Genomic DNA, 24,072 nt, shown 5'->3' on the forward strand with positions numbered 1-24,072 from the left:
CCCTATCTGTAAAATGAGAGGGCTTAGCAGGAGTGATCAACAAGTTTCCTTCCAACTCTAAATCCCTTTCTCCTATACAAAATTGACTGTGGGAAGTTTTACTATGGAAGGAAGTAGTCTGAACCTAGGGCCTGCTGGAACAGGGAATGGCCAGGCTGGTTATACATCTCAGGTGCCACCTCCTACAAAAGGCATTTCCTGATTCTCCACCCCTCCCCAGTTTAAAAAAAAAACCAAACCTATTTATTATTATAAACTTGGTCAACAATCAACAAATGCAAGCAGTTTTCTGTAGAAAGAACAGAAAGAGAAGGCTTGCTATGAAACCAGAAGCCTCTGCTATACAAGGCTTATTTTTTCTCTCCTACCCAGGTGTAAGTTCTCTCCCCCTCCCAACAAATTACTTTGCCTTAATTCTGCACATATTTCACACGTATTGATCTGGGTACATGTTATTTTCTCCCCAGTAGAGTAACAGCTCCTTGAAGGAATTATTTTGTTTTGACTTTGTTTTTCCAGTGCCTAAGCTTGATTCCTGGTACATTGTAGGCACTTGATAAAGGCTGAATTGAGCCTTGTTGAGCCAACTTAAAAGGTTGAATTGAGCCTTTTAAGTTGTATGTGTGTGTGTGTGTGTTTTCCCTTTTTTTGTTGTTGTTGTTCAGTCGTGTCTGACCTCATTAGGGATTTTCTTGGCAAAATTACTGGAATGGTTTACCATTTCCTTCTCCAGCTCATTTGACAGATGAGGAAATTGAGGCAAAGTTAAGTGACTTGCCCAGGGTTACACAGCTAGCTAGTATCTGAGGCTATATTTGAACTCAGGTCTTTCATACTCCAGTGCTCTATTTTCTGCCCCACCTAGCCACCCATCATCCCCTTCTCCCTTTGCTGTTCATTCACTCATTCATTCAACAAGATTTAGATATTGTCAGCTGGGTGGGTGGTGGTGGGGAATAGCCTTCCAGGCATTTATAATCCAATTTGGGTTTAGGGCAATAGAGTCCAGAAGGCTGTTTAGAGACTTGATAGTAATGAGATAAGATAAGATTGCAGCTGCTTGAGGCCAAAGGATTTAACCATTAGAAAAGCTTGGAAAGCTAGAACAAAGTAGAAGAAGAAAGGCAGGTTTCTGAAGATTTCTTCTCAGCCAGAGACAGGAGGAATAATCTTAGCATACCAAAGCAGTGCCCTTTCTACTACGACCACTGCACACTGTCTCTTATACCTTCCTGTTATAGTTTTGGCTGACCCAGCCATCTAAAAAGACACGGACAGAGGAAAAAAAATACACCAGACAAAAAAGAAAGGGGAAAGTTCCCTCTCATTCTTTCCAGTGATGCCCATGGAAAATTCCAGTTTGCAAAGCTTTCTGTTTTGGGGCATGGGGTGTGCCTTGGGCCTGCTTTATTATTTTGTATCCTGAATGCCCTATTGTAAATATCTGACCTTTGTTGCTTTTATAGGGAGATCTGACTTCCTAACATTTTTTTGACATCAAGTAACATCATGGCATCTTGAGATCTGGCAGTAATTTCCTATAGTCTTATAAGAAAGACTGTGGAAACGACGCTCGTCTTAGGATCACTTTAAGGTTTAAGGTCCTCCTTGGCCCTTCAGCTTTCTGAGCCACAGTTTCCTCATGCATAAAATAAAGATAATAATACTTGCACTATCCAGCCTACACAGTTGTGAAACATTGCTCCATAAGCCTTAAAGCATTATAAAATGTCAGTTCAATAAGCATTTATTAAGTGCTTACTATGTGCTGTAATTAAATAATACTTGACCTCAAGGAACACACATTATTCTTAAGGGGATGGTAGTGGGGGTTGGAGGAAGGAGGACAGATAGCATACATAGACAGGTAAATATAAAATGGAGAAAAAAGAAATGGAAAATAAATACACAGTAATTTGCGGGATAACCTGGGAGGGGAGAGATCAGGAGAGTCTGAATATAGGAGGCGGTACCTGAGCTAAGAAAGCGAGGGATTCCAAGAGATGGAGGTGAGGAGGGAGATGGGTTATTATCATTATCCTAGAAACACATTCCCTCACAGTTTTATTTATCTACATCCTCGAGGTTTGGAAGGAAGGAGCTGAGATTGTTCTAAGGGTAGCAGATGGGAGGCCTAAGGGTGGGCTGGGAGGAGGAGGGATTCTGAAGAGATGAGAGAAGGGATTTGGTTGGCTGACCTAGACTGGATGTGTAGAGAGATTGGGAAGGGATGCCAACAGACTTCTCAGTCTACTGCTGAAACAGCGAATCAATATGGGATCTGCCTCAAACAGGGTGCAGGGCACACAAAACTCACCTGCCAAAGTTTAGACTTTCCTGGGGTTTCTGGAAAGGAGCTTCTGCTAGACCAGCTTGTAGCATGGCCCCTGGAGAAAGGGCAATTCTTTCGGACTGAAAATGTGAGCCTAAGAGGCTTAGTCTCAAATAGTAGGGGCTCTGCAAACAGCCGGGCTGAATCAAAGGGCCTCTCTGTCTCCCACCAGGCCCCATTCGTTTGCAGGGCTATTTGTGAAGTCCCCTGGCCTCTTCCCTCTCTCTCACATACACTGAGAGCAGTCAGCCAGGAAGAGAATATTCAGCTAGGAGGACAGTGAGGGATATTTATAGCATGACCTGACTCAAGTCAGTGAATGTGGGAGAGTGGGGAAGGGATTTGAAACTGAAAAGGATTTTGGAACTAGAGGGAACTGGGTGAGAGGCATTAAATCAACTTAATTTTTTTCTTTTAAAATATTTTATTGATTTATTTTTTTTTAAACATTGTAACTTCTCAGTGACTTCCCCCGTTAGAAGCCTCCCCTGCAATAAATAAGCACAGTCAAGCAAAACTGAGCTGTTGCTAAAGATGCACGCCTCATTCTGAACCTGCAGTCTACCACCTCTCTTCTGAAGGGAGGGAGGCAGGCATGCTTCATCAGCAGCCCTCTGGAGTCATGATTGACCATTGAATTGGGTCTTTGACTGTTGCTTTCCTAAATGGGGTCATCGGTACATTATTCTCATTTTGCTTACTTGGAATTCTTCACATTTGTCATTTCTTAAACAGCAACATCATTCCATTACGTGGATGTAGGGCAGTTTGATGAATCATTCCCCAGTTGGTGGGCACCCACTTTCTAGTTCCTTGCTATTGCCAAAACCGCTTTAAAGCAGCCTTTTCCACCCTGCTCCCTTTACTCTCGCTCATCTGGGCTGTGCGTTTCCAGGGTAGGTGACCCACATCATTGATAGCACATAAGAAATGGTTGCTGCCATATTAATAATGATAAAATTGAATTGAGCCATTGGGTGGCACATAGTGGGTAGAGCACGAGACCTGAGGTGAGAAACTCATCTTTCTGGTTCTAATATGGCCTCAGACACATGTAGCTGTGTGACCCTGGGGGATACCTGCCTTTAAAGAGAGAAGTCAGACTCTTCTCCTCCCCAAAAATCAAATCAAAACAAAACAAACCAAAACTAACTCTTGGAAAAAATTTCTTTTTTTAAAAAATTCAATTAATTTATTTGTTTTTAGTTTTCAACAATCACTTTCATAAGTTTTAAATTTTCTGTCGGGAAAGTAGGGGAGAAGGGGATAAGCAGGGTGGGGGGGATGATAGAAGGGAGGGCAAATGGGAGGAGGGAACAATTAGAAGTAAACAGTCTTGGGGAAGGACAAGGTCAAAAGAGAGAATAGAAGAAATGGGGGGCAGGATAGGGTGGAGGGAAATATAGTTAGTCTTACACAACATGACTATTACGAAAGTCGTTTACAAAACTACGCATATATAGCCTATATTGAATTGCTTGCCTTCTCAGTGGGGATGGGTGAGGAGGGAGGAAGGAAGAGAAGTTGGAACTCAAACTTTTAGGAACAAATGTTGAGAATTGTTTCCGTGTACAACTGGAAAATAAGAAATACAGGTAATGGGGCATAACAATTTATCTTGCCTTACAGGACAAGAGAGAAGATGGGGATAAGGGAAGGGAGGGGTGTTAGAAGGGAAGGCACGTTGGTGGAAGGGGCAATCAGAATGCAAGGCGTTTTGGGGTGAGGGGAGGAGAGGGATGGGGAGAAAATTTGGAACTCAAAATTTTGTGGAAATGAATGTTGAGAACTTAAGTTAAAAAAAATTTTCTCTCCCTCCCTTCCCCTCCTTCCCCGAGATGGCATTCAATTTTATATGGGTTCTACACATACGAAAAAAACAAAGATCAGGTTTACTATTGACAAAGGATTAGAACATTAAGCAGTAATTGCCAACTCACAACTTCTCTTAAACTTTTCTGTTAGGTTAATACAACCTAAAAACATGAACAAATGTTCATGGGACTTCCTGAATAGTCATTTTATTTTGATCTTGGCTTTGTATTGTCCAGCTAACTTTCTCAAGGTCTCTGTCTTCTGATGAACCAGGGCATGATTTCCGCTCTTCCATTTGTTAGGAATGATCTTTACTTTTTATCCCTCCTGAGAAGCATTGCAGTAGGTGCAGGGAGTTTTCCTGGTACTGGGCTCCTAGATGTTCCACTGATTCCAGATCTCTGGAATCCTCAATGTAGCTGTTAAAGCTGGAATCATTCATCCCAGGGTGACCCTTTGGTCACCTGTGTTCAGGAAAAGAAACACAAAGCAGAAGAGGTATCTAGGGTCTTGCAATTCAGTCTCACCACATACTTTCCTCACCATATGTGAATACATGCTATAGCCATACATTCAGAAGAGTGGAAGAAGACAGAATGAGAGTGAGAGTTGTCTTTCTCTTTAGGAGGGATTCTTAACCTTGGGGTCTGTGCAATTGTGTTTTTTAAAAAAATATTTTGATAACTATTTCAATGTAATTGGTTTCCTTTGTAATCCTATATATTTTATTAAATGCCTTTACAAACATTATTCTAAGCAGAGGTCCATAGGTTTCACCAGATGGTTAGATGAATCTATGATGAATAAAGGCTAAGAATATTTGCTTTTAAGTCTTTTGCTGCACTTTTGCTGCACTGTCAGGCCTCTTTTATGTAATGACTCATCATGAGGCAGAGGGAGGCACCTGGAGATCCACCAAAAGACTCTGCTTTCCCCAGTCTTTTAGAAAAGAATCTGCTGGGGTAGCTAGGTGGCACAGCAGATAGAACATGGGCCCTGGAGTCAGGAGGACCTGACTTCAAATACTGCTTCTGTGTGACCCTGAGCAAGTCACTTAACCCCAATTGCTCCAAAAAAAAAAAAAAAAGAAAAAGAAAAAGAAAGAAATCTACCTATGAGAAGGGAGAAGGGTGGAGGAGGGGCACATGTTCTGAGCTTCAGTGATCTGAAAACTAATTGGCTGTAATTTCATTTCTAGAGCTAGCTCTAGCAGTTTGTACATGAACCTCACCTCACCATCTGTGTGCACATCCCCGGAAAGTCTACTGCCCAGGCAAGTGAACTTTTCCATAGCATTCAAAATCTCTCCATTTGCTGTGACCAGTGGTTCCAGGTATGGATGGTGAGGTGCTGATTTGTGGAGAACCTCTGTTTTCTTAGTGTGCGTCATCAGGCCAAAATTAGCATAAATGGTAGTGAATAGATCCATACTCTGCTGCATCTCAGTCTTAGAGGCTGTATTGAGTGTATAATCTTCCAACAAAAAGTCACAGACCAAGTCTCCCTCTACCTTAGTTTCAAGTTAAATAATTTACCATCATTGTGATAGCTGACTTTGATGCCATTTTCATCCTTGTTGAAGGCATTTGACAACATAGCTAAAAACATTATGCTAAAAAGTATGGGAGCAAGCACACAGCCCTACTTCATTGGTGACTGAGAAAGTGAGACGATATTGTCCATTATTCAGAACCTGTGCCAGCATGTTGTTATGTGACTGACATCTGATACTGATGGCCTTCGGGCAACCAAATTTTGTCTTGCTTTTCCATAAGCCCTCAAGACTGACAGTATCAAAGGCCTTGGTTAGATTGATGAATATTGCGTACAGACATCTGTTTTGATTCTGGAATTTCTGTTGGAGTTGTCAGCTAACAAACACCATATTTCCTTGGCCTTTTCACCATATTTTCTCATAGTTCCTTGACCTTTTCTGAAGTCACACTAATTCTCAGGTAGATGACTATCTTCCAGGTGAAGCATCAGCCTATTAAGGAGGACTGGCAAGAATCTTGCCAGCAATGCCTAACAGAGACCCCTCCCCTTCCTGCTGTGATTGTTACAGGACAACCTATTTCCTTTTCATTTATAGACATGAAGCATCCTTGGACTCCTGGGGGATAACCTTCTCTTGCCATGTAACCTAATAGATTTCAGTCAGCTTTTGAATGAGCAATGGGCACCCTGCCTTGTAAATCTCAACTGGAACAGAATCAGCTCCAAGTACTTTGCCGCACAAGAGGAGCCTAATGATTCAGAACTTCTTCAGGTGGAAGTTTGACTAGAATGATTGACTTCAACATGAAGTAAATGGTCAATGGCTTCAGGATTGGTTGATGACATTTGAGAACCCCATGGAAGTGCTCAGCCCATCTTTCCAGGATCGTGTTCTTATCATTAATTAATGTGGCTCCATCAGTGCTGAGTAGTTGAGATGTACCATAGGTCTTTGGCTCATAGTCTTCAAGGCATCATAAAAGTGCTTTGGATTGTTACTATCAACAGAATTTCATCTACATTCTTACTGAGCCAGGACTCATGCATCTCTCTAAGCTTTCCTTGTACTTTACTTTTAATGGAATTAAATGTTGCCTTCTTAGAGATGGATGAACTATCCTGCTGGCAAACTCTGTGGAGTTTTTGGGTTTTTTTTTCACTTAGAAGCTTCTGAGTTTCCTCATCATTTTCATCAAACCAATCTTCATGTTTGTAGATGAGTAGTTGTAATGCTCGACACCAAGTCTTTGAAAGCTGACCACTCCTTTTCTACTCCACTGTTGCCAAGCTATTTTCCTGAGACCTTTTCCCTAGCTTTATCTTGCTTGTATTTCGGGGAAGGCAGCTGAGATTTCTACACCTCTCTCCGCTGCCACCTTTCCCTCCCCTGATCTGCTTGTGGGCAAGCCCTAGACATGACCTATACTTTGTTTTAGAGATTTCCTTAGAATTTTTTTTTCCTGGGTGGGGACAGAGCCAAAGAGAAAGCTTGACTTTTTTGGGGTCAGACTTCCCAGGTCTGTGTGATTCCATAGTTCCTTTTTAGGGATGCTTGGGTCAGAAGTTGTATGTAAAATGTAGAGTTATATTAGATGATCTCCAAGTATGCTGGCACATAGTAGGCATGTAATAAATGCTTTTTGATTGATTTATTATAGTTATAAATTCCATCAGCTTACGGTTATTAAAATTCATTTGAATTCTGCAAACATTTATCATACACCTACCATGTTCAAGACACTGTGTTTAAACACTAGGGCTACCGAGATGAACAAAGTCTGGGTCTTCAAGGAGCATATTACAAGCTAAATTAGGGATGGAAAAAGTATCAGTGACTTGAAGGATCAGACAAGGATTCCTTTGAAAGAGGGTACTTGGGCTGAGAGAGCTCAGAGGGTTCTGCAGCACTGAAGATAAGTACTTTTTAGGTGTACTTTTATAAGTGCCAGAAACTGGAAGATGGAGTTTTGAGTTTGGTGAGTACTTAGTTAATGGTCTAGCCTTCTCTTAGTTTGTTCCTTTAGGGATTGTTTTGTTTTTGTCTTGATGTCTCAATGCCTAGCACAGTCCCTTGTGCATAGTAGGTGATTTAATACATATTCAGTGAATTTAATTGAATTGGAATCAGGGGTGTGCTGGAATCAGCTCAAACAGAGCTGACCATTAAATTTTTCAGTGTGGGCATTTACATGTCAGAAATTGTCAAGTTACAAATCAGGGTTGGTTTATTGTTCTGTTTATTATCTAGAATTTAGGAAGTGATGGAGAAAGTGTTAGTAGTGCAAATTAAATTTAAAAGGCTGTCCTGCAGTTTTTCAGAGATCCAGTTGTAATATATTCCTCAGCATATCTCTGGCTGGAACATGGCATTCACGAAAGGGAATAAAATAAAATAAAGCCAGAAAAGTTTATGCGACTCAGTGTGGAAGGACTTGAATGCTAGGTCAATGAGTTTGTATTTTATCTTAGAGGTACTAGGAAGACTGCCCTACCCACCGGAAAATTATTTATTTATTTATTGCAATCATATAAAACATTGCCATATTAATCATTTTGTACAAGAAGACTCAAATAAAAGAAAAAAGATGAAAGAAAGTGAAAAATAGCATTCTATATTCAAACAATCTTAGTTCTTTCTCTGGAGGCAGATAGTATACTTCATCATAGTCCTTTGGGATTTTCTGGGATCATTGTATTGCTGGGCCTAAAGTCATTCACAGTTCTTCACTAAACAGTATTGCTATTACTGTGTATAATGTTCTCCTGGTTCTGTTCTCTTCACTTTGCATCAGTTCATGTAAGTCTTTCCAGGTTTTGTTGAAATCATCCCACTCATCAATTCTTATAAAATAATAATATTCCCTTACAATCATATACCACAGCTTGTTTAGCCAGTTCCCAGTTGATGGGCATCCCTTCAATTTCCAATTCTTAGCTATCACAAACAAATAGGTCCTTTCCCTGTCTTTTTTTTTTTTTTTTGATGTCTTTGGGATATAGACCTGGCAGTCCCACCAAAATTAAGGTGTCAAAATTAAGGTTATTTTATCTCCTTTTCTTTTCTGAGTTTTTAATCAGTTGAACTGTTAACCTCCTCTTTATTTATATCTTAGAACTAATACTTTAGTCTATAGTATTCTATTCTCCCGTGGTTGTACTGTGCAAATTAATACATTAGATTGTCAGTATGCAACACTGATGAAATGAACACTCTTCCTCATCTTCAAAAGTTTGTTTGAAGTCTTGCCTCTTTCAGGAAGCCATCCCTGACTAATTCTACTTAGCTCAGCTTACGCCAACATTTCCTCATCATTGTTCATGTAAATATTGTGGTAGAGTTATATTATTCTTTGTACTTATTCTGAGACATCATATTTTTCTGTGGTGTGGTGAGTGTGGTATGCTGGAGGACAGTTGGAGGTCACTGTCACGAACAAAGATAGGCTTAACCCTGACTCAACAACAAACAAATGATGTGACAACTAAGACATCATTCCCCCTTTCTGGGAAGGAACTTCTTAAATTTCTGTAACATGAGGTTGTTGGACTCCTCTAACATGCCTTTCAGCTGAAAAACGCTGTGTTTCTATAAAATCCTCATATAAATGGATAAAGCATTTATTAAGCTATTGCTGTGTGCCAGTAACTGTGCTAAAGCTCTAGGGATACAAAGAAAGGCAAGACAGTCTGCCTTTGAGGACCTCGCAATCTGATGGAGGAGACAAAATGCCAACAACCATGTAGCAGCAAGCTATAAACAGGATAAAAAGGAAATGATCAGCAGAGAGAAGGCACTAAAATGAAGAAAGAGCAGAAAGGGCTTCCTGGACAAGTGAGAATTTTAGCTGAGATTTGAAAGAAAGCCAGGGAAGCCAGGAGGCAGAGATGAAGAAGAACATTCCAGTATAGGAGACAACCTGAAAATGCCTGGTTTACTACTTGAGGGATAACTCTACTGGGGGCAATACTGTGTATCTTCTGTTTAATCTGTAAACCCCATCGTTCTAGATTCTAGAGCAATACCTTGCATATAATGCTAATTGACAGGAAGTGAGCTCCCACCTACATTTCCAGTCTTATTTTATGTTTTTCCCTTTTACCCATTGCCAACTTGTCAAACTGGCCTTCTAGCTGTTCCCCATACACATTACATTTGTAGCCTCTGTGCGCAGAGGAGTACCTCCAGATCAGAATGATCTCCCTCCTTACCTCCACTTCCTAGAATCCCTAGCTTCCTTTGAAGCCTTGCTCATGGGACATATTCTTCATGAAGCCTTTCCTGATTCCACCCAGTTGTTAGTGCCTTCTTGAAATGACTTTTTATTATCTTCCATTTATTTGCTTTTATATACGTCTTCCCCAGTAGATTGTAAGCACCTTGAGGACAGGCATTTGTTTTATTTTTGTATTCTCCATACCCAACACAGTCTTGCACCAAGTTGACCCTTGAAGAATGTTTGTTGAATTGACTTGAATTCTTCTTCTTCTTCTTCTTCTTCTTCTCCTCCTTCTCCTTCTTCTTCTTCTCCTCCTCCTCCTTCTTCTCCTTCTTCTTTTTCTTCTCTTTCTCCTCCTCCTTCTTATTCTCCTCCTCCTCCTTCTTATTCTCCTCCTTCTTCTTCTCCTTCTCCTCCTCCTTCTTTTCCTTCTCCTCCTCTTTCTTCTCTTCCTCCTTCTCTTTTTTCTCTTCCTCTTTTTCCTCCTTCTCCTTTTTGTCCTGTTCTTACTCCTCCTCTTCTTCCAATTGCATGTAAAAACTTTTTTTAACATTTTAAATAATGTTGAGCTCCAAATTCTATCCTTCCCTCCTGCCCCTCCCCCACTCCTTGGAGAAGGCAAGCAATATAAAGAGTTGGGTTCTATTGAGGGGAGAGGCAATGGGGATACATGTTCATGGATATGGCAGTATGGTATTTATAGAAAATAAATACATGGTGATTTGGGCTGGCAGCATTAATAACTGAGAGAAATTGCAAAGCCCTTTGAAGGACGTAATTTATTTATTTACATTTAATTTTTTATTATATTTTTTCTCAATTACATGTAAACAAAAATTTTTAATATTTGTTTTTAAGAATTTGGAGTTTCCAAATCTCTTCCTCACTCCCCTCCCCCCTCTTTGAGAAGGCAGACAATTTGATATAGATTATACAAGTGCAGTCATGCAAAAATTTCCATATTAGCCATGTTGCAAAAGAAAACAGACCAAAAAACCCCAGGGATAATAAAGTAAAAAAAAAAAAAAAAGATATTTGAAGTATATTATTTCAGCCAAGTGTGGAAGAAAGCTAGGATTCCAAGAGTTGGGGGTGAGGAGCAAAAGCATTGCAGGCTTTAAGGGGGGAAAGCCTATGTAAAATGCCTCTATGTGGGAGATGGAATATTGTGTATAGAAATGGCAACTAGGCCAGTGTGGTTGGAGTGTAGCATGTGAGGAGGAGTAATGTGGAATAAACTTGGAAGGAAAGGCTGGAGCCAGATTGTAAGTATTTTAAATGCCAAACAGAGGAGGTTGTCTTTTATTCTTAAGGCAACAGGGAGCCACGGAAATTTCTCAAGTATGGGGTTAGACTGAGTTAGGAACACTAGTTTGGCAGCTGTGTGGAGGATGGAGTAGAAAGAGGAAAAGATCCGATGTAGGGAGAAAAACTATTGCAACAGAACTTTGACCAGAGTGTTTGCGGCAGTAGAGAGAAAGGGATGGATGGGGAGGCGTTAAGATAGAATCAACAGGATTTAGCGATGATGGGAAAAAGCAAGTGACTAAGAGTGAAGAGCAAGGAATGACTCCTAGATTATAAACATGAGTAACTGGAAGAAATAGTTAAGTAAGATCTCGTTTTCTATTCTGAATATACTAAGTTTAATGTGCCTTTGGGACTTTCAGATGGAGATGCCCAACAGTCAGGCTGCAGTGAAGCTCAGGAGAGAGGCTAAGGACGGATACATAGATGTGGGCGCTGTTTGCATAGACATGATGGTCCATTCCATGGAGGCTGCTGAGATCACTGAGAGTGAGTGTAGAGGGCCGAGGAAAAGATGCCAGGGTATACCAGCACTGAAGGAGCTGAATGATGACACAGAGACGGAGAACCATGATAGGGCAGTACCACAAAAACAGGGGAGAGTATTCAGAAGTACAAAGTGGTCAGTAGTTTCCAGTTTGGCAGAGGTCAAGAAGGATAAAGCCTGGGAAAAGGTCATTGGATTTACTAATAAGTAGATCATTGTTGACCTTATAAAGAGCTATCTTTATGTGTAGGAGGGGAGAAAGAGAAGGCAATGGGTCTTGATAACTTTTCCTAGGAATTTGGTTGGTTGGGAACAGAAGATCTCTCTCTGTCTCTGTTTGTCTTTCTGCTCTGTCTCTGTTTTTGTCTCTCTATCTCTGTTTCTGTCTCTCTGTCTGTGTCTGTCTCTGTCTGTGTCTTTCTCTGTCTCTCTGTCTCTGTTTCTGTCTGTCTCTGTTTATCTCTGTCTGTCTCTGTCTCTGTCTGTCTCTGTCTGTCTCTTTGTCTCTTATATCATTCTCCTATGAGAACAGTTGAATTAAATTGATATAACTCTACATATGTAGAGAGAGCACCTTCTATTTTTTTCATCCTATTATATATAGCACAATGTTCACTGAGAGGAAGTGAATAAAGCATACCGGGAAGGAATATGACTTAGTCAGTGAGCAGGCATTTATTAAGCACCTATGTGCCAGGCATTGTGCAAAGTAAGAAATGGGGGAAGGTTCCCTCTTTTCAGGGAGTGCATGTTCTAAGGGAGGAGACAACACTCAAACAACTATGTCAAAAAGAGAGAGATAATGAAGATGATATTTGTGGAACTATTTGTGACAGCAAAGGACAAGAAGCTAGAAATAATGAGACACTGGACCTGGAATCAGGAAGACCTGAGGTCACATCTGGCCTCAGACAGTAGCTGTGCCCCTGGACAAGCCATTTAACCTCTTTCAACATCCATCTTCTCCTCTCTAAAATGTGTATAATAATGGGACCTACCTCCCTGAGTTGTGGTGAGGATCAAATGAGATAATACATGTATAGTACCTTACAAACAAAGCTATACAAATGCTATTATTATTATTAAATTCAACAAAAATTGATTAAGCAGCTATTATGTTCGAGGTACTACGTTGGCACTTAGGATGCTGACTATCTCTGTCCTTTATGAGTTTACATTTTACTGGGGGGGGGGTGGAGATATGATACAGATGCAAATAAAAGAACACAAAATAATTTCAAGAGGGAGATGGTGCTGATAACTGGAGAGAGCCCAGGAGAGACTTTTTGTAGGAGGTGGCCCCTTCGCTGAGCTTAGAAGGATGGCAGAGATTCTATGAGGTAGAGGTAAGGAGGTCATGCTTTTCAGGCATGGGGGATCATTTGTTCAAAAACACAGAGATAAGAGAAAACAATCTCATGTATGGGGAACAACTTGCAAGCCAATTTGACTGGAATGGGGAAGTAAGTGGGTGAAAGAGAGTAAATGAAATGAGACTGGAAAGGTAGGTGGAAGGCAGATTGTGGAGAGCTCTTGGTGCCAGGCAGGGAGGCTGGGGAGAAGTTGGCTGCAGTTTCATCATATTTGACATTTACTGAATATCTCCTATGCACAAAGTATTGTCTTGGGTGCTTTCTGTATCGGGGAGGAATCCTAAATAATTAGAAGTCAGAGTCTCTGTCCCTGGGGAGCTTGTAATCTCTACTTGGGGTCAGAATATATATGAGAATAGTTGAAGAAGCTATTTCCTGAGCAACGTATTAGCCAATGAAGATGATTATGGTAGTAGCCAATCCATTCTTCCACTCACATAAAACTATACACATATATGTTAAGGGAGTTAATCACTATCCCTTTCCAAATGGCACAGAGCCACAACTGGTTCATTCAATTGGGAAATATAGGTTGATCTCTGAGCTACCTCTAGCCAGATTCACTCCCTTCTAGGTCGCATGATGCTGACTGCTCCCACCTTGAACACTGTAGGTGACATTTAACATTCAGTTTGGGGAAGGAGTGGGCTAACAGACATTTCCCCGCCACCATGTCTGATGTTACCAGGCATTCTGTCCTGTTTCCTCAAGCCCTGGGCAGCTAGTCTGTGGCTGTTATTCTTCCGTATTCTCCAAGGTCAGCAGCAAATGCTTTGGTTTTATTTTGACTCTTCAGTCCTTTAGGCCCCATCACTTTTTCGGTTGCCCAACTAGAGCCTCCAGGGCTTAGGGTAAGAAAGGATCTTTTGGAAAGGGCTGTCCCCCTCCCCAACTTAACCACCACCAACCCCTTGCTTAGGCCCCTGCATTGACAGCTAGGGGCTAGGTGGGGGAAAGAAAGGTTGGGGTTTTCTATTTCAGTTCTGGGAAATGTATATGTTGGGTTTGCCCACAGTAACCTGGCCTCATTAACCTGATAGGAGCTACGTCACTTCCTGGCTCCTGAGCTTTGTGGAAAAAGCTTCCAGTTCAAGAACCTCTTCCTTCCTTCCAGGAAATTGCAGAGAATTAGAACTGAGATGTTCTGGACATGACCCAGAAAATTTTACTGGAAATCTCAACTGTGCTTTTATTCTAGATGATGTTACACAAATGTATAGTGTCATTCATGCCCAGCACTCTATATGTGAGTCTCCTTCAGGGAAACTCCTTCTCCCCACCCCCTTGACATCCTGATGCATAGATCTGGACATTCATTGTGGACTCAGAGATGCTTTGGAAGTAGGGACAATGTCATAGTGACCATAGTGGCTGGGAAAACTATTCAGTCCAAGAGAACTTAAGATACATAGCTTAGCAGAGACAACCACAAATCTTCCTGGCCTGTTTCACCCCACGGATGGAGGGGGCACAGTGTCCTAATTTTTGTACCATATAGAAATGGCCTGAGAGTTTTCCAAGTTCAACCTTTCACCTACTGTAAGAATCCTTTCTGGAATATTTCAGGCAGGTAGTCCTTCATTTTCTGCTTAAATATCTCTGGGGATGGCTCACTCACTACCTGCTGGGTCAGTCTATTACACGGTTTGACAGCCCTATCTGAAAGTTGTTCCTAATATTGAATTGAAATCTCTATTCCTATAACTATCTTTTTCAAAAATGCAATTTTATTTTATTTTCAGTTCCACCATCCCTGGAACCCTACCCAATGGTCTAAGTTCTACCTTCTAGAGTCACACAGAGCAAGGTTTTTCTTAGTGCTATGTGAACTGTGCCTTCTTTGAGCAGAGGACCTGGAGGGAAGTTTCTTCAGGGAGAGCTTTTCCTTCTGCATTTTCTTTAAGTCTCATCTATATCTTCAGATCTTTCCTATAGACCCTCACCCTAGAGTCAATAAACACTATTTGGGGTGTGTGTGTGTGTTTTTCTTTGGTACTGGCCAAATTAATATGACTGTTCAGAAACACATAGAACTGTAGCATCTTTGAGTTGGAAGGAGATTTAGAAGTCACCAGGTTCATCCCCTTCATTTTACAGATGAGAAACACACCCAGAAAAGTCACATTGCAGCTAGTCATTGGCAGATACTAGATCTCAGGTCTCCTGACTTCTGGACTGGTGCCCTGTCTACTGCACCCCAGTATCTATCTCTCCATCTCCAGGTGGGTTGGTAGAATGGTTCCCAAGGAAACCTATGTAGAACTGGCCTGCGTAGTAGTTATCTTGGTTTCTTTAGAGACACTTTCCCTTAATCTCACCAGGAAAATGTGGAAAGCTGTTGACCTAAAAGTCCTGTCCTAGCCTCACAAACCCAATGGGCAAAAAGTTTTCTTAATGAGGTTAAACAGGGGAAGTTAAAGGAATTGTAAAGTCCTTTATATTATCATAGATGTTCCACAAAAAACCCTCTCCAGATAATATAATAATATAGCACTTTAAGGTTTGTGAATTACTGTACATTTATTATCACATTTGATATTTCAAATTAACCCTGTGATGTAGGTGCTATTATTATCACCATTTTACAGAAGAGGAAAGGGAGGTTGAGGGAGGTTACGTGATTTGCCCAGGGTCACATTTCAAGTCCAGCCCTCTATCACCATCAGAAAGTTCTCCTCAATCAGAGAGCTACAGAATCTCAGAGATGGAAGGGTCCTCATGGGACACCTATTCCAGCTGACCCCAAATCCTCACAGAGCAATGATGACAATTGATTACCCAGGCTCTTCCTGAGGAGGTCCAGCAAGGGTAACCTGTCAGTTTTCAATGTAGCCCATTGACTTTTGCACAGCTATAGTTACTAAGAAGCTTTTCCTTACACTGAATTGACATCTACCTTTCTGAAACTCCTACCCATTATTTCTGGCTCTGACTTAACGTCTGAAAGCTGTAACTTCCCCCTGCCCAAGTCTTCTCTTCCAGTCACACACCTAGAGCAGAGAGGTTACCTAGGCAGGTAATTGATCTTCACCTTCTTCCCCCCCTTTCCTTGTTTCTGTTCTAGTCTATCATTCTGATAAGGAGTTTGGACACCTTTTCTGTTATTCATTTTTGTGAATTGTAGGTAGTTGAGAGTCCTTAGCTGCACTCAAAGGTCTCAAACAGCAACCCAGAGAAGGTGTAGATGGATGAAGTTGGATCCCTCTGAATAGGAACATGAGCTATTTCCTTTCCATTTTGTTCTGTATATAATAAACTATGTGATCATAGCATGCTAATCTTTGAATCCTATCAATATATGGCACCATGATAGAGAATCCAGAAGGAGTTGGGGCTTGTGAACTGGGCATAGATCACAGGTTTATATTTTAATATTTTGAGCAATAATTCCCTTTCATCTCCTTGGTTAGCTTTGAATCTGACCAGTGAGGATTAAAGCTAATTGCTTCGAGCAGCTGCACTTAGTGTGGGCTTGTCAATGTGGGAGCAGCTCAGGCATTCACAAATGGAGCACCCTTTGGTGGTCAACACAGATATATTGTAAACCCTTAAGAAAAGCTATCTAGTCCACATAACAGAAAAAAATCTGACAGGACAACTGAGTCGGTGGCTCAAGTAAGATAGTAGACACCTGATAGGTAGGTTAGACAGAGCAGTCATTCACTGGATAATTAATGTAGTGACAGCTGCCTTTCTGTGGGCTGGAAGTCACATGACCCAAAGGCCCCAGGATGGGAGGCTAGGGGTCACGTGTGTACCACATAGACCATCCCTTTTAATATGTTCTAGGATTTCCTAGGAATATGCCACATTCATTACATTATAATTTGTCAAATATATCATCTTCCTCTTCTGAAAAAATTGGGAAATTTGCCTTTCTACAGTCCTGTAGCACTCCTTGAATTCTCCACCAGTATTCAAAGATCACTGGCAGTGATTGCTAACAATCATAGCTACCAGTTCTTTCAACACCTGGAGGCAGGTGGCTAGCATTCACATAGGCCTGGTGACAAACTCATTGAGGGTAGCAAGGTGTTTTCTTACCATCCTCTGAGTTATTCTGCCTTGACTCAGTCTGACCCTGTATGTTGTATCTCCATGGCTGTGATGAAGTTCTCTCTTCTTTCCCCCCACCATCATGAAAAGGGGCACAAGGGGCCTTTTCTGTCCATAGATATCTTTGGATACACTAACCATTCCTGGTTCTTAAGCCATGGCAGCAGGTGTTGGCTTTGTAGGAATGTCAAGATAGACAACCCTGACTGTAATGGGCTATGTGATTGAATTTCTCCATTTGTAAAATGGGGAGTGGACTAGGCAACTTTTAAAACTAGCCTCTGCAACTTCTAGAAGGCACCTCAGCTCTAATATCCTATGATCCTATCTATCTCCTGTGGCATTTGTGATGCAACAAGAATTTGTCTCCTGACCCATACTGAGCTCACCCTGTCTCCTGAGATTCACATGATGATAAGCTTTCTTGTTTTCTTAGCTCCTTCTTGCATTTTCCTCTCTTTATAAACTTCTTAGGATCTCTGTAGACTATGCTTCTGCATAAAAATGGGGATAATTTTCCTGTCCAAACCACTCAGAAAAAAGAAAAAACTAATGCAGAAGGAGAAGCATTGGTTAAGTCCTTTTATGTTTGGGTGGTGCTCAATGCAATGAGTATTCTGGATGTTTTTTTCCTTCCCTCCAATCTGCCATCATGACACTATCAGTTTAATATTTCTAGAATGTTATTTCCATGATGTCACTCTCCTTCCTCATAGTCTTCAGTGACTTTCCAATCATTACAGAACAAAGTCCAAACTCAGTGTTGGCATATAAGGTCCTCCATAATCCAGTCTGCTTTTCCAACCTTATCTCATTCTATACACATAGGCTCTCGCCAGTTTGGCCTACTTACAGGCTGTGCTTATTTCTACCTCCATCCTCTTGTTCACCCTTTATACATTCCCTGGCCTCTCTCCCCCCATTTCAATTTGACTCATCTTCAAGGTCACACAGAAATCCCACATCTCCTATAATACCTCTTCTAAGTATCAATATCCATGGTCATCTCTCTTCCTTGAAATCTTGAGACTCTCAGCATCTACAGTCTCATATTTTCTCCTTTTTTTGTGGGTAGGGATGGAAACTTATAGCTTTGCATCTCCCCTCAGAAAGTCCATGGCATACCGAGGAAGAGTGTTTTCCACATATATGTGGTTCACAGGATCATTCGGTCATAGATTTAGAGCTGGAAGAGACCAGGGAGAGGCTAAATAACTTGCTCAGGGTCACACAGCTAGTGTTTGAAGTGGTATTTAAACTCAGCTCTTTCTGATTCTAAATCCACCATGGTATTCACTATGCCATTTTGCTGCCTTAAATACTTGCTGAATTACTGCACTGGGGGGAAAGTAAGATAAGATACATAGTTCTTCCACAGGCTTCACTAAATGTAACCCCAGAAGACTACAGGAAAGGCTTTTCCTATAACTCCTTGGGGTTTGGGAATAGGAAGTAAACTGCCATATGGGTTCAAATATTTAGATCTCCTGGAGTGAGAGAGGAAGGAAGATGAGATGCATAGAACGTGTGTGGTTGGTGGTTATCAACCTGACCTAGATTACAAGGCAGAGCTGACCTTTGTTGCTAACTAGACTCCTTGAGTGGGCTGGTTCTTGCCTCTGGATACAGAGTTGTCTTGTGATCTAGTTCTTCCCACCAAAAAAGAATAGCCAGGATCTCTCTGATATGGTGTATGTAGGCCCTGAAAATTCAGGACAAAGAATGTAATGACTTTTCACCTAATTTGTTTTTCATCCTGAAGGGGCTCCTCAGGGAGAAGATGCAGAACATGTGGGAGAGCAGTCAGTGGGAACTCATGTCTGTATTATCAATATCAGTCATTAAGTAATGAGCAGATATCATTTAGGACTCAAAGAAAGGGACAGCAGAATTATGCCTATAGGCAAGCCAAGTGTAGGTGTCCAGGCGTAGGTGTTTGGCTGTCTTATAACATGAAGCTGCTTAGACTGAGGGACCAGACACCTTTGCCCCAACCCTTCTTAAAGATGGGCAGCTGCCATGGTGATATTATATGACCCTCTTAAGTATGGAAGGGGTCATATGACAAAGCATCCCTTCCTCTCACAACTGAGGGAACAAGAACCAATCCCAGAGAAATAGTTTAGGTTTGGAGGACCTGAATTATTCTTTTAGGCCTGACACCTAAAAGCAGAATCAGAACCTGACCTTGTAGAAGGTACCCCAGGCGTACTGTGTTGCTGCCAATAAGCCTGGCCTTGTGCCTTTCTACATCACACCTCCTTCCCCACCTGCCCCCGGCTTAGCTTTTGCTCTGGGGTTGGCCCAGCTGCTCCTGGCCTTTCCCTTCTTGGACTTTTTTCAGAGTTGGACACTTTCCCAAAGCAAAATGGGCAAATTCCCAAGCTGCTAGGCCATTAGTCAGAATGTCCTGGGACAGCCGAGCTTTGCTGTTGTCTATGTAACCATCTCTATCTTGTTGCCCCCTGCTTCTCTCTTCTTTGAACTATAAGAACTACAGGTTATTTTACTGGTGTGCGATCAAGTAGATGATGACTCTCTGGGATCCTCTTATATTGGCCTGCCTCTAATCTGTAATGAGAGCTGACCCGTTTACTATCCTTGCAATCTTGGGCAAATCAGAAACCTCTCAGGGTCTCAGTTTTCTTATGTGTCAAATGAGGGGGTTGGACCAGATCAGGGGTTATTTAGGTGGGGTCCATTTTTGGTAAGGCAGTTGGGATTAAGTGACTTGCCCAGAGTCACACAGCTAGTATCAAATGTCTGAGGTCAGATTTGAACTCAGGTCCTCCTGACTCCAGGGCCAGAGTTCTATTATTTAAAAAAAACAATTCTGATGGCTCTAGTTCAACATAACTGGTTTCTTCTGTGATTTCTCTTATGATTTTCTTCATTTAAACGTGTCATTCTGAGAAGCGGTCCATAGGCTTCACCAGACTGCATGGAGGTATCTATGATACACAAAAAAGGTTAAGAACCCTGCACTGGATGATCTCCCAGGTCCCTCCATGCTCCAAATGCTTTGAAAATCACGAGCTTTTTTTGCTCCCCCGTTGTGTATAGATAGAAGCAGCACCCCCAATCAAAATCTTGAGGTCAAGGAGTGCCCACTGCTGCCATCCAGTGGTTGCCTCCTGAACCACTACAGCTGTTTTGGGCAAGTGCATCCAGCCAGGTACTAGTTCCAATCCTCTGATCCAAATGGCTCAAGACTTTAGAAATGAAAACTTTTGCTCCTGCTCCCTAAAGAGAGCTTGTTTCAAATGGGCAAAAAATATGGCTTTGATGGGTAGTTCTCTGGGGAACGGGAGAGAGTCTTCTGGAGAACAGTGGTTGGGTCTTCTTGGAAAGTTTTTCATTTTGTTAAATTCAGTTAATCATCCATTCATTAAGCACCTCCTATATTCAGGACATGGTTCCAGGCACTAGGGATAGAACAATGAAACATGATATTGTGCCTGCCCTCAAGAAGTTAAATGGAAGAGGAAGGCAATATGGCATAAGTAAAATGCATTCCAATCCCAGTCAACAATCATTTGTTAAGCATCAGTTATGGGTGAAGCACAGTCCTTGGTGCTGAGAATGCAAAGAGAAGTAAACAAAATGCCCCCAAGGAGCTTACATTCCAGTGAGGAACATCACATGAGCACAAGTAAATAACTAAAAAGTATGTACTAAGTAATTCCAAGAGGGAAAGGATGCTAATAGGTGGGGATGGGGAACAGCTTTGTAAAGAAGGGGGCACCTGAACTATTCTCCGAAAGAAGCTAAGAATTTTTAACAGGTGGAGATGAGAAGGGAAGCACCAGAATGGGAGATGGGATGTTGTGTATGGGAAGCAACTGTTCTTTGTCCTTTCTTCTCGCCATGACCTCAGGGAGGCAGAAAGATGGAAAGGAGGGCCTGTCTCAGGAAACTCCAGTGGCTCCCCATCATCTCCAGGATCAAACATAAAATCCTGTTTGATGTTCAAAGCCCTTCACAACATATTTCCTTCCTACTGCCTTTCCAGTCTTTAAACCTTTCACCCTCCACTGAGTACTCTGCGATGCAGTGACATACTGGTCCCCTGGCTGTCCCTTGAACAAGACCTTCCATTCAACTCCTGACTTCCCAATGGCTGCAGTGCTTTCCCTCCTCATCTTCACTTCTTGGCCTCCCTCCAGTCCCAGCTAAAATTTCACCTTCTACAGGAAGGCAGTCCCAACTTCTCTTAAATCCAACACCTTCTCCTACACCCAATTTATCCTTAATATAACTTGTTTGTGTATAGTTGTTCCCCCCATTACAGTGTGAGAACAGGGATTGCCTTTTACTTTTTTTTAGCTTTTACTTTCTTTGTATCCTTGGTGCTTAGCACATAGTAGACACTTGGTAAATGTATATTGGTTGACTGACTGAAATAAGACTAATATAAGTTATGAAACACACAGGGTGAGGGGTGATGGTAGGAGCAAGAAAGGAGAGGTTCAGACAGGGTACTCTAGAAATATGCGAGGAGGAAGCAGGACAAGATCAAGTGTGTGAGGGTGGCGGAAGAGGGTACCATGTAACTAAAATGCTTAAAACCACCATGCACCACAGACTACAGGCAGAGAAAACACTTTCATAAGAAACTGGTGTGTGGTTATAACTGGCTCAAGCCTTCTTCCTCTTTTGAGTTGAGACCAAAGCCCAGAAGGGTGTGGTTGATAACTCACAGCTGACTTTGATCCTTTGAATAAGATAGCTGCCTTCATATATCTGAAGGGGTTTCATTTGGAAGGAGTTAGATTTGTTTTCTGAACCTTGAGAGTGCAAAAGCAGGGTCAATGAACAGACATTACAGGGGGGTAGATTTAAAATGCAGTATAAAGAAAAACTCTAACAATTAGAGTTGTTTAATATGAAGTTGTGACTTCCCCATTCTCTGATGTATTCATGCAGAGGTTGAAATACTCTTTTTTCCTAACAAGTTTTATAACATTTTACTTGTACTTCTCTTCTACGAAGGAGGGCATATATATGGGCATATGCGCTTATCACCTTCTATTTTTCATTTATATTATCTCCCATGCTTGGGATAGTAATCTTGAGGGGAGGCAGCAGTTACACCTTATCTTAGACGCTTCTGCATGCTTTCTGTCTTTCCTTTCTCCCCACTTTGTACACAATAAGCTCTTAATTGCTGTTTATTGAATTGACTTAAACGATGCTGGGATATTTTAAGAATGAGTTTTCTACTTATATCAGAAAGATCAGGAGGGAGATTGAATTAGATGACCAGGAATGACTCCTCTATCTCTGTGATTGATAATATTTGAGCTGTTTACCTCAGATTTACGAGAAAAACACCTTGTGAACCTTGAAGTGCTATTAAATATGTTATTATGAATTATTCTACAGATTATGGAATTCTTTTAAGCATTCAAGTAAACAGGATTCTGTGATAGCAAGTATTTTTTCACTTTCTCCAGAAACTTGGCTGTTGGGGACAGAAAAGCCATGACTGGGCTTGGGCCATGAGCTTCAGAATCTAAGGACCTACAGATGACTCAGAAAGCCTCCTAGCTTCAGAAAGTGAAAGAAGACACAAAGAGTCTCTGAGAGATATTGATAAAACAAAGTGAAAAAAAGCCTTGCTACCTATTCCAATGGATTTCTAACTAGAGGAATTCACTTGAAGACCTATGCTTTATCCTGAGCAAATATGTCAAGTGCTGAATTATTGAGAAATTGGTTTTAGGGCAAATTATTTGTTTGAGAGATGGTAACCGCATTGGCACTAGAGAATCATTTCATTTGGTTATAGACAAAGTGCAGAGGACCCCATACTTTATTTCAATGTTTCAAACATTTCAACAGACATTAAGCTGTGCTAGTTGCTAGGAAGATAACAGAAGATGACATTTATAAAGTATTTAGGGTTAAGAAAACACTTGTCACATACATTATCTCATTTAAGCTGTGATACAATCTTGTGAAGTAATCAATTTACATTATTTCCCCCATTTTACAAATGAGGAAACTAAGGCTTTTTCTCATGGGTATATGAATGGCTTCATCTCTGTCTCTTGGATAGTAACTGATCCATTTTCTTATCTGATCTACTCTGTTCTCAGGGAATTTGTCCTTTTTTCTCTAAGGATTTCACCCTCCTTATTTAACAGATGGAAAAGGATCTTTATCTTCTTTCTCCAAACTTGGCCATAGTGTAGTGACAAGGACTGTACGGAGTAGATCCTTCCCCATCCTTAGTTTTAGTGAAGTGATTCGGTCCTGATCACATCACAGGTATGTTTGTTTGTTTTTAATCACAATCCTACCCAGATCTGACATTCAGATATTGCTCCTAGAAAATAGGAAAATGTGGAATATTAGTTGCTCTATTTAATGGATCTGTGAAAGATTTTTAGACCTAAAAGACGTTTCTAAAATGAATTTGAGATGATTTCCTTTGAGTCAGGTGGCTCCCAAATTCTCAAGGGAAACAGTAGCCCAGGCAAAGATTTTCAGGGGTCATTTCATCAACTAGGGTTGGTTAGGTCACTTTTAATTCCATGTGACTCCTCTCATTCCAAGTTAAGAAGCTGATTTTTTCCTTATAGGAATCTAAGTCCTATGAATGGGTCTTTTTGTAGGATGAATTCCTATGCCAGAAGACTTGGCTTAGCATAGTTTCTTGGCCAGTTAACACTTAATGTCTGTAGAGTCAAATTGATTCACAATCTACAATCTACAGATACAAGGGGTTGTACTCCAGGCACTGTTAGATGTTAGAGAAAGACAAAGACAAAGACGATACTACCAACACCAACCAACAGTTCCTGTCCTAAAGTAGCTTATATTCTATCAGAGGAGAGATGATATATACATTAATGTATAACAAGCCTGGAAAAATAGATTGGGGCCAGATTTGAAGGGATTTAAATACCCAACAGAAGAATTTGCATTTTATCCTAGAACCAATAAGGAGTCACTGAGGTTTTTTTGAGCAGAAGAGGGATT

At 41.1% G+C, this 24,072-nt stretch overlaps 2 long non-coding RNA genes across 2 annotated transcripts in view; both read left to right on the forward strand.

The window, feature by feature from the left end:
* The window catches only part of LOC140510303 (uncharacterized), a 133,012-nt gene that overhangs the window by 60,978 nt on the left and 47,962 nt on the right, over nt 1-24,072 (forward strand). The window lies entirely within an intron of this gene.
* LOC140510299 (uncharacterized) lies at nt 3,829-6,366 on the forward strand. Its single transcript, XR_011969176.1, has 3 exons — nt 3,829-3,927; nt 5,346-5,420; nt 6,240-6,366. It is a non-coding gene; the product is annotated as an uncharacterized lncRNA (long non-coding RNA).

The sequence above is a fragment of the Notamacropus eugenii genome, chromosome 1 (genome assembly GCF_028372415.1).
Source record: "Notamacropus eugenii isolate mMacEug1 chromosome 1, mMacEug1.pri_v2, whole genome shotgun sequence".
In the NCBI taxonomy this organism is placed as follows: Eukaryota; Metazoa; Chordata; class Mammalia; order Diprotodontia; family Macropodidae; genus Notamacropus; species Notamacropus eugenii.